This window comes from Acyrthosiphon pisum, chromosome A1 (assembly GCF_005508785.2).
Source record: "Acyrthosiphon pisum isolate AL4f chromosome A1, pea_aphid_22Mar2018_4r6ur, whole genome shotgun sequence".
NCBI lineage: Eukaryota > Metazoa > Arthropoda > Insecta > Hemiptera > Aphididae > Acyrthosiphon > Acyrthosiphon pisum.
This window is the reverse complement of record NC_042494.1, coordinates 71,360,332-71,371,018: the sequence shown is the minus strand read 5'-3', so window position 1 is coordinate 71,371,018 and position 10,687 is coordinate 71,360,332. Positions and strand designations below refer to the sequence as shown.

Here is a 10,687-nt window from a genome sequence, read left to right as displayed (position 1 = left end):
GATGAGTCTTATTTGAACAATTTGAACCTATTAAAAAATCATAAAAAACACGACTACATGACTTAAATAACATGTGTTTTTACAGTAAAAATTTGTCTAAAAATTAGATTTCCAAAATATTTTCAGTATTAAAAAATAAAAATAAAAAAAGCACGTAAGTGGATATCGCTCTGCTGTACAGTAGCTTACAAGTGAGTCATTGTATAATGGATTGTATTAGACTTGAATTCAATGATATAATATAATTGTATAAGATAAACGATTCTGAGCGGAGACGTTTGTCAGTCTGCAGGATATTTTATATTGATATTATTTATTTTATCATGTAAGTTGAATTAATATTATAATATTATAATTTTTTATTCGTTTCTATGGTGATAAACAAAGCGTTAGAACTTAAAATCCCATTTTTAGCTGTTTTTCGTAATTTTTCGGTGGTTTTTCCCATGGCATTAAATAACTATTGATAAAATCGAAAAATGACCTCTCTAAAGTACCATCTTGATCCAATTTGCTAAAAGATAAGATACTATATGTTGAAATCGAAGCACTCCTTCTGGTAGAAATGTTGTATAGGATATATAAAAAAAAAAAAAAAAACACCATTGTAAAACTAATAGCTTCCTCGCCCCGCTCAGAATCTAAAATATGTTATATTATACGTGTAACACAATAACGAATAAATTATATAAAAAAAAATTGAAAATATTGATTATAACTTAGATATTAATTAGATAATTAATTTTATTATACTATGTTGTATACTTTATACGGTGTACGCGAGTGATAATTCAGGTGTTCGTGAAATGATAATAATATATTTTATAAAATTATGAAAAACGCTTCGAGAATACCACGCGTGAAATACGCGAAATCAAACGATAACGGGAACGGCGGGACAGTAAATAATTAATGGGACAATCGTGGGGAATTTTTCGACGGCTATCGATTTTTTTGTTTCACACGCGACGGTGGACGGACCTCATCTGTGCCTGCATCGACGCGTGGATATTATCATACGCAGGTCCGGATAGAAACCGTGAGTTACCGAGCTCAACTCGGTGGACCGGACTATATTTTGGTAGAGATTAAGTGTTGAACTTAATGCGTTGTTCTGAGTGCAGTTCTGATCTATTTTAACGGGTTTTGGGAAAGTAAAAGGTCTATAAGATTCGGAGGGCTAATATTATTACCATGTCCGGCAGCATGTACCTCTACGTATTCTCTATATACATATTATTATGTGTGTATGTGTTACACTATATTATAGGTCTATGCGAGTGATAAATCGGGTGTTTGGGAAACCATATAGTATTTGTAAAATTAGGAAAAGAACATCGAGACTACCGCGGGCATAGAAATACGCAAAATCCTGCAATAATATAATAACGGAAACGCCGCGGGACAACAGATTCAAAAGATATAGGTAGTCGGCATTTTGTCGATGGCTATATCAATCATGTTAATTATTATACGTTGAATCAATTTGAATTTTTTTAATTCAACTGTTAAATATTTTTTTACCCAAGATTTGGACAAGCTTATTTAACTGTAGTTTTTTCGACGATTCTCGAACTTATTGGCCGGTAGGTATATATTATAATATTTATAAAAATGTCGAATAACGCATCGAAAATACCGTATGTGAAATACGCGAAATCCTGCAACAAAAACGGGAATGCCGGGACAATAAAAAGTTAAGGGATTTTGTAGATGGCTATTGATGCACGACGGTGAAAATGTAGAATTTACGCCACGAACGTGCCCTCGCTTGTGTGTAGTACATCGCCACATGTATATTGTACCTATACCTCTGTTTTCCATACTGAAATATATACTAAATATATATTAATATAATAGTATTATAATAATTAAGCGTTGTATACCAGGTCCGGTCACCATTAAATATTTTTGAAGGGTCACATTATGAATCTGGAAATTGTTCGCGGGCCATCAAACGCTGCAGACGTCGCTCTCGGTAAAAAAGTGAAAAACCAATGAACGAAAATACTATAAATTACGACATTAAAAGGTATAATATTATCGGTTTTACTTTTTTTTCTTGTCTACAGGCCGCCATTTGGCACTATATTATTATACTATACGGTTTACGCAGGTGATAAATTGGGTGATCGTGAAGTACAGTCAAATTCTATATAGGTTAACACCAACTTTTTTTAACTCAAAACCGTCGCATCCTCTTACGTTCTCTCGGTCCCTAACTTACGATTATTGTATTATCCTTGGATAACTCGAATTCTTGAACAACTCGAATTGTTTGGCCGGTCCCTTCGACTTTGAGTCAACCTAATCGATATTTATAAAATTAAGTACAATAAAACCAATAATATTTATAAAATTACGAAGAATTCATCAAGAATATCGTGTGAAATATGCGAAATCAAACATAAGGCAAAGGAACAGTATAACAATTAAGATATGGTCAGCATTTTGTAGATGGCTATCAATTTTTTTTCTTTTATTACCTATAAGTAAACCTTATCGAATTCGCATACGAAATCTTTAACTAAAAGAGTTCATTTTTACTAAAATTATTTTGATTGACATATTATATTATATAGATACCTAATAATAATTAATATAGAACGTAATAAAATATAGACAAATTATAAAACGATAATTTCTTTATAATAATACAATATGATAGGTACCTACATTTTTTTTTCAAACTTCTGAATAATTATATTACCGTAATTTTAATGAAAAATAACAAAACAATAATCCACTGCTAATATTATGCTAATTTAATACGTTTTGTACGATTTATTGTTTCGGTACGATAATAATTTTACATCGTGGTACGTCCATGCAAATGAGGAGAGAAACAAAAGCGTCGCGAACGATAGGGAGTCGGACTCGTTGGCATCGAAACAAATAATAGCCATAGGTACACTGCACAAAAGCCTGTAGGCGACTAGCGAATCGTTTCGTCCGTTCGATTTCAAACGTTACAGGTTCTCGACCCACCGATTGTCACGTCCTTCTCGAACAGTAGGAATACCTACATATACATAAATATATATATTTATATGAGATAGATACTTCTATTTGATACTTTGATTTTGTTTCATAATACTTCGAACATAATAATATACATCCGTCCACAGCTACAGACCGTCGTCTGCCGCATAAACTTTGGAACGCGCGCGCGCACCGCGATGGCGCACAATATCATGATATTGTGATGACTATTACTATAGAATATTATTATGACTGCATCGCCGGAAATGCAACTAGCGCGCACACAACGACTGCCGGTGCAGTCGCAGCCGAATCAATACGATGCACTGCCGTCGTCGCTCGTAGTCTATATAACAATAATATGTGTATGCGTTCGCTATCAGGTGCACGCTGTGCATTTAATGCACATAATATATATATAATACGTATGTATGATGTGCACCGTAGATTACAGACACTGCACCGTGTACCGCCAAGCAGACAAGAGAGCGCGTGATGGTGAGGGGTCGTGCTTGCGTGTGGGGGGGAGGAGCGTCAAAAAACGGCACCTCTCGTTCTGCCGCTGCCGCGCCGCGAGCATACGATATTGCGCAAGCCCCGACGGCCACCCGTTTGCTACTATCGCTACCGCCACCGCACGTCCGTCCACCGACCCACCGAAAGACGGACAACGCGCGTTCACCGCCGACGCCGACGCCGCCACCACCGCCGCCGATCTTGAACTTGAGTACTTCAGACAGAAGACCGTCGGCGGAAAGTGTCTCTCTCACGGGGCGCGCGACGTTTCCCCCACCGCGGGCGCGCCGGGCGGTGCGCGCGTACACGTCCGCCACCGTGGCGGTAGGGGAAGAGGCGACGCACGAAGAACTGCTCCACGGCGGCGGCGGTGCCCATCATCATCATCGCCGTCTTCTTCGTCGTCGTCGTCGTAGTGGTCTCGTCGTCACCGTCAGTGGTCGTCGGTTCGTTGTCCCGTAACGCCGCCGCTTGCTGCCGGCTGATCACTGTGGTCCCAACACGCGCGCCGTACGCACACACGATCGTAACAATAATAATAATAATATTATATTACTATTTTCGTCGTCGCGGTGTTATTCTATAATATTTAATATTATATTATATTATTATAATATATTGTTATTTTTCGCGACCAGATAATTGCTGTTACTATTATTATTATTGTTGTTGTGGTCGTCGTTTCGATAACAAAATATCGCAACAAACTGTACAATATTATTGTCGCTGCCACCCAAGCGGCCGCCGTCCATTGGCGGAACTCATTCGCTGTACGGTTTGGGATGCGGCATAATTGACCGTCGCAGACCATCATATATTGTACACTAGAGACATCAATTATATTGCATACGTTGCAATCGCCGGAAAATCGGAAACGGCTGAGAAAAATCGTTTTGTGGAAGGTCAGTAAACAATTTTTTTTTTTTTAGTTACATTAAGTTCCCGCTTACCTATACTGTTTATATATTAAAATAAAACCTATCCAGCTATTTTAGGCGAAAGTTTTCTCGAAAAAAAAATTCTATGCATAAAACATTAAATTAAATGAAATTTATTATAAGATATGCTGTTTTACCCCAACGCAGAGAAACAATTATTAATTGTTCATAGGATAAGACTTATTCTTATAAAAAATATTTATTTGAAAAATCAATTAATAACAAGGTATTCACATTGACAATCTAAGTACCTAAATAACGTTTAATTGAATATATTATTAGGTATATGTTTTTCTGGTGTACTGATATTATCTGTAATTTATCAACGAATGCATTAACAATTTACGAGTTGGAAAGTTCTGCTCAACAAAAAAATCTATCGTCTTATTTTCCATTTTTTTTTTTTTTTTTAGAAGGAGTTATACTCTAGTTACTTAAACTTGTTATATTAAGGGTGTAACATATTATAAAAAAATGTATTAAATTCCATTGGTTTTAGTTATTAAACAGATTCCAGTATCTGTATTTGTAAGCCTTAATTCATCAACTATATAATCGAAAAAATGCCTCCGAGAGAATGTTTATAAAATACGTGTATGCATATCGAATCGTGTAAATAGATGTAAAAACGTTACGCAGCATTAGAATACTTTTTGAACAATATATACCGTTTGACAGATTTAATTTTCAAAAATCATACCTAATAAAAATAATAAATACGTTTATTTGGAAAAAAACAAACAAAAATGTAGGTATACGTAAAGGAACTTCTCAAATGTGTCGTAAATAAAATAATAAATGTCTATTAATGAGTAACTTTTAAACCCAAATAGAATCAACAATCACTAAAAACCCTGTCATGTTAATTATGTGTATATAGAGAAACTTAAATACCTACGTGTTCGGATTATTTTATTTTGCAAACGATATGATTACCTATTTTCAACTGCGATGAAGATTATAACTAAGTTCTTCTTTACATAATATTAAATATTTTTTCATGTATGTATAATGTGCAGAAAATAAAAAATGCATATAAAGGACCTATAAACTGTAAATGGCTTTTATAACAAATTGATTAACATAAAAAATTTTAAATCTTAAAATATGAATGGATGTGGTATTACAATTATTCATAATATACCTATGTTCAAAAAAAAAAAAAAATTCACAATTTTACTTAGAATAGATATTATGTTATAAAGCCTATATAACATCGTCGAAAGTATACAAAAATTCGTTATTTTTAGTTTATTGTAAAATATATCTTTCTTAACACAAAATATGAATTAGATTCTACTAATGAATTCAATTTTTAATTTTCTAATACTTTTTTCGATATTTCTTTAAAGACTTCCGTTGATCCAGACTTTTTGCAAAAATCTTATGAACCATTTTTCATTTTCATCTCAAAAAGTTTTGTAAGCAAACAAAAATAATTCAAAATATAAATAGTTTTTTTTTATAAATTATATATTTTGATTTTTTAATGCATTTTTCAATGTATTTTAGTGAATTTTCTGGATTTATAGTGCAATTTTTGATATTTTAAATGTATTTTTAAGGTTATTTACTACATTAAAGTCATAGCCTTAAAAGTAAAATGTATAATATATTTTCATAGAATAGCTATACAACGAATTGATATTTTGTTTTAACTGTTACTCATATTGGCTTAATATAATATGATAACATACCTAGTTAATACATCTTAGTATCTTACACATTTATTTAAATTGTGAATTATAAGAACATGTAGGCATATAAATATTAAAATTAAAATATAGTAAGATCTACAATATTTCATAATTTTGTTGACTTTGTTCAAAGTTATAGGTCAATGAATAATTAATATAATATTATGCAGGTTCATTTTTACGATTAATCCTATCTAAATCTATAACTTATCTAACCATATATCAATATATTAATTATATGACTACTGTTGTAAAAAAATTAAATATCGTTAAAATAATTATACGTCATTAAAATATTGAGAAAAAGTTTCATGTCTTATCACGATATAAAAATAAACATTTCAATAATAATTAATAATTAAGAATACGGCAGAAATAAACTTTACCTAGCTACTTTTACTTTAATTATTATAGACAGAAGGCTTAAGTATGGTTCTACATCAGTTTTAGATCCAAGCCCACATGATGTCCACTATATAGTCAAAATGAGATGGTATCACATGAAAAAAAACGCATAAAACCAATTTTTTTTTTATGTAGCATCATAAGTTTTTCTTATCATTGATGAAGACGATAGTAATTATCTTCGAATTAAATAATATTGCGTTTTACTAACTATTGTATTCTACCGACCACGTTATTGTGATTATTTCCACAATATAGAATAAGTATAATAATATGTACCTTGACACGAATGACGAATGTCTCATAAAAATAAATAAAAATATATACTAAAACACAAAATAAACAATTTTTACGTAGGTATACCGAGTTGCACAAATATTTGATAAATTTAACGGTTCATTATAACGTAGTATTATAGACCAACCACGCGGATTGCTCTATATATTATACGACGTCCTAGGGATTGTATAAGTTGTATAAAGATTCGGCTTTGAACCTCTAAAATGAACGACGACTGCAATTGTAGCTGCAGTGCAACGTACGCGTGCGTGGAAACTTTAATAGTTTATAGAATCCATCGATTTATGGGTAAATTAAAAAAAAAAAAATTAAAATTCACATGGCGTGATAATTTGTTAAGTGACAATATAACATTAGACACACACACACCTACACACACACGCGCGCGCGCGCCAAAGATCGCACAGGAGACGTAATAAAGTCGACAGCCCTGGGCCATAATAATACGCGTGTTCTATCAGGTCTCAAAAGCGTTCACACTTTTGGTCGAATGCAAATAATACGTCTTGGGGGGGAAGGGAAATGGTACATAATATTTTATAAATAGCGGCCAAGGTGAGACGAGTTTGTATTAAGTATCCGGTGTTCAAAACCAGTTCTCATACATATTTTCCGAAGCACTTAATATAATCTTCCGTTATATTTGGTCGACATTCCACCGACACTTGCAGCACACTACAAACATGTTTTTTTCTCATCTAATCAATTATATTGATCGCGTCCCTCTCATTTTCCAGTAGCCCAAAAATCTCGGGTGACGCATGGTCGGGGATCAGCAGTCCAAACTCGGTTAATGAGTCGATGCCCCGCGATATAATAACATAATATCCTTCTTCAGTAGGTCACTGTCTATAATATTATAAGTTGTGACGGTCATAGGTTTAAACTAAAATATATTATTCAGAAATGACAAATAAAAATCACGACGGACAGCATCATATTATATTTGCATAGACCAAACATTCCAAACGCAAGCCGATGAGCTTATATTACTGTTTACGATGTGCGTATTATAGTTGTCGGCAGGCAGACGAGCTGATTGGACATAATAATAATGTTATCGCTATATCGTATCGTTTAGTTTATTATTTAACTTTGAAGGGAACAATAAGAGTAGTCGACGTGTATTATAATAGCCGTGTAGGCACCTACGTTATTATTCTATAACATAAATTAAGTGACACGTCGAGAAGACTGGTTTGTACTATAATACCTATGGTGATGATAATTACAGGTCATGCTACTTATTTTATAACGGATGATTATCTCACGGTACAATCGTTATTTTAAGAAGATATTATTATTAAAATTATACGACGTGGTCATAAAACTTCTAGAAATTATTTACCTTTTAATTAACACTACTTGTCGTAAAATTAATTCAGAAATATCCTTCAAATAATTACGCTATGTGGCTGAATCGCATCGTATGGTCGGTCGATTGTGTACAATATCTGCAGCATGGCTATGTTTTGTCGGAGAAAAACTACACGACTACAACGTGTTGAGACTATAGATTTTCTTGTTCTATACGTGATTGACATAAAGCTTGTAACTCTGCGACCCCCGAAATAACTTTATATAGGACCTGCAGGTTCCCTTGACAAATTCCACGGATTATATCCACAGTTATAATTAATATTGTCTTTAAATCGCTATCAAGAGTAATAATTATTGATTGTTATCCGAACCTCTCAACAGTCAAATACAATAGGTATAATACATATTATAGGAATATTTAATTGTACTCCCAATTATGCAGTCCTAGTTCCATTTCACCGCTGTTGATTACGAATCGCAACAAGTGGCGTCGATCTCAAGCCTCGAAATTCTGCCATTATAATATACAACTGCGATATAATATATAATAATAGGCAATAATATATATTATAATTAATAGCACATGGATACGAAAAAAAACCACACGTCATTGTGTCCCACGATTTGAACGGAAATCTTGTTAATTTTCCGTTTCGTTCGATAATCCGGCAGTCGCTCACACCCCCCGACTGGGGAATCGTTGGTCGTACGACGATACGTTCACGGTATAGCGTGTCCCCTCGAGTCGATGATTAATGGTGATCGCCCTTTGCACAGCGCAGCAGGGTATACCTATATATAGATTGGCGAACTGCGGTCCCCCATCCGTGACCTTTGGTGCGCTCGTGCGCGGTTAAAGGTCGTCAATATACATCCCCGTTTTAGTAGAATGGGTTCAAAATTGATTTGTCCGCCGGGTACTATTATTTTGTTGTCCTGAAATCTCGCTAATGACCGCGAAAAGGGGGCTTTCGATTTTCGAATCCCTATGCGCCCGTCCGGAATATAATATATTATATTATTGTTGCACGTGTATAATAATATACGGCTCACCGATGTATATACACACTCGACCTTAACTTTGCAGTAAACGACCGACTACGCAGCGTTGTGCGCCGTGAGAATTGAACGCGCGTGTACAACAATCGTTTCGGTATAGGTGGTATGTGTTATATGTACATCCACCGCCGTATAGTCGTCGACCTGTCAGCTTTTCAAAATCCACTCGTCGTGTACGTATTATTATTATTATGTTATCGTGAAAAGAATAAAAAAAAAATCATAATTTCCGCGTGCCTTCTGCCGGTCATTATTTGAATCGGTACATTACGATGCAAATTGCTCGTCACTATACACACACACACACACACACACAAAATATACATAAGAAAACTCGAGCAGCGCAAATAATTTAGCAAATATCCGGCTTCATATACCCACATAAATGTATAGACGTGATGGTTAGACGTGATTCACATTTTGCATTCATTAAACAGTTTAAATGCGTACCACCTATACGGAGTGTATAGTTATATAGGATAACAACTGCAGTTATAACTTGAAAATGCTCTTTTCATCATCTGAATTTATTACTTCATATTATTATATACCTATACGATTGAGTTTGTGAAAAACGTTTATGAAAACGTTATTTAAAAACGTTATTGCAGACATAGCATTCTAGTTAACCTGTAGTTGTCCCCTCATCCCCAAAGAATAATTTAGGGCCAAAAAAGTATGTATAGTTTTGGCACTCTCCAAAATGGATAAACTATAACTATTGTTCTCACAATTTTCTTAAGACTATGTCATATAATAAATTTAATATTTATTGATACGTTAATTAAAAAAAAAAACATTAAATATAGTTCTATAGTGATAAAATTCAAAAAATATGATAACCAGATGATAGCAGTCGAAGTAACTACATGCGGCTTGATATTTTTATATTCTTTTTTGAGAAAACAGTATCTTCAGTCTGGGCGATCAGTTTAAAATAATTATGTGTAGGTATAATACCTTCTATATAATATGAAAAAACGGCGAGGCCCCACACGGGTTTGTAAACTGTGGTACTTAAATGCCCGCCTCGAATTTTTGCCAAGTGGCAACCTGTCATTCGTTTTTATTCGGTGTTCTCCGCGGTGTCCCAGAGTCGAACGGGAAAACGTGAGATGATGATGATGATGACAAGTGTCGGTAAATGATAATCGGCCGCCGCCGCCGCGTTCCATTCGAGGGCGAGGGAAACGCAAACACGGTAGGAAAAAAAACGCATATTACCTGCAGCACATGCACGATGGGTGTTATAATATTATTATTTGTGTGTGCATATATCGACTGTATATATATATATATATTGTCTATATAGAAGCGTTCGGCGCGTTTGAAAGCGTATAATATTTGTTTTCGACAGGGCAGGGCCGGGGAAGGAGGGACGATAACGATACACAGGATAGTATATTATACGCGAGAGACTATATTATTATTATTATTATTATTGTTGTTGTTGTAATATACGACACTCTC

At 34.2% G+C, this 10,687-nt stretch overlaps 1 protein-coding gene across 2 annotated transcripts in view; it reads left to right on the top strand.

The window, feature by feature from the left end:
* The first annotated feature begins 3,890 nt into the window (after positions 1–3,890).
* LOC100162489 (mucin-17) overlaps positions 3,891–10,687 on the top strand; it is a 70,662-nt gene continuing 63,865 nt past the window's right edge. For both annotated transcript variants that reach the window (XM_001952387.5, XM_008191792.3), the window contains exon 1: positions 3,891–4,400. The gene's annotated coding sequence lies outside the window, so the exon portion shown is untranslated. The remainder of the gene's footprint in view (positions 4,401–10,687) is intronic.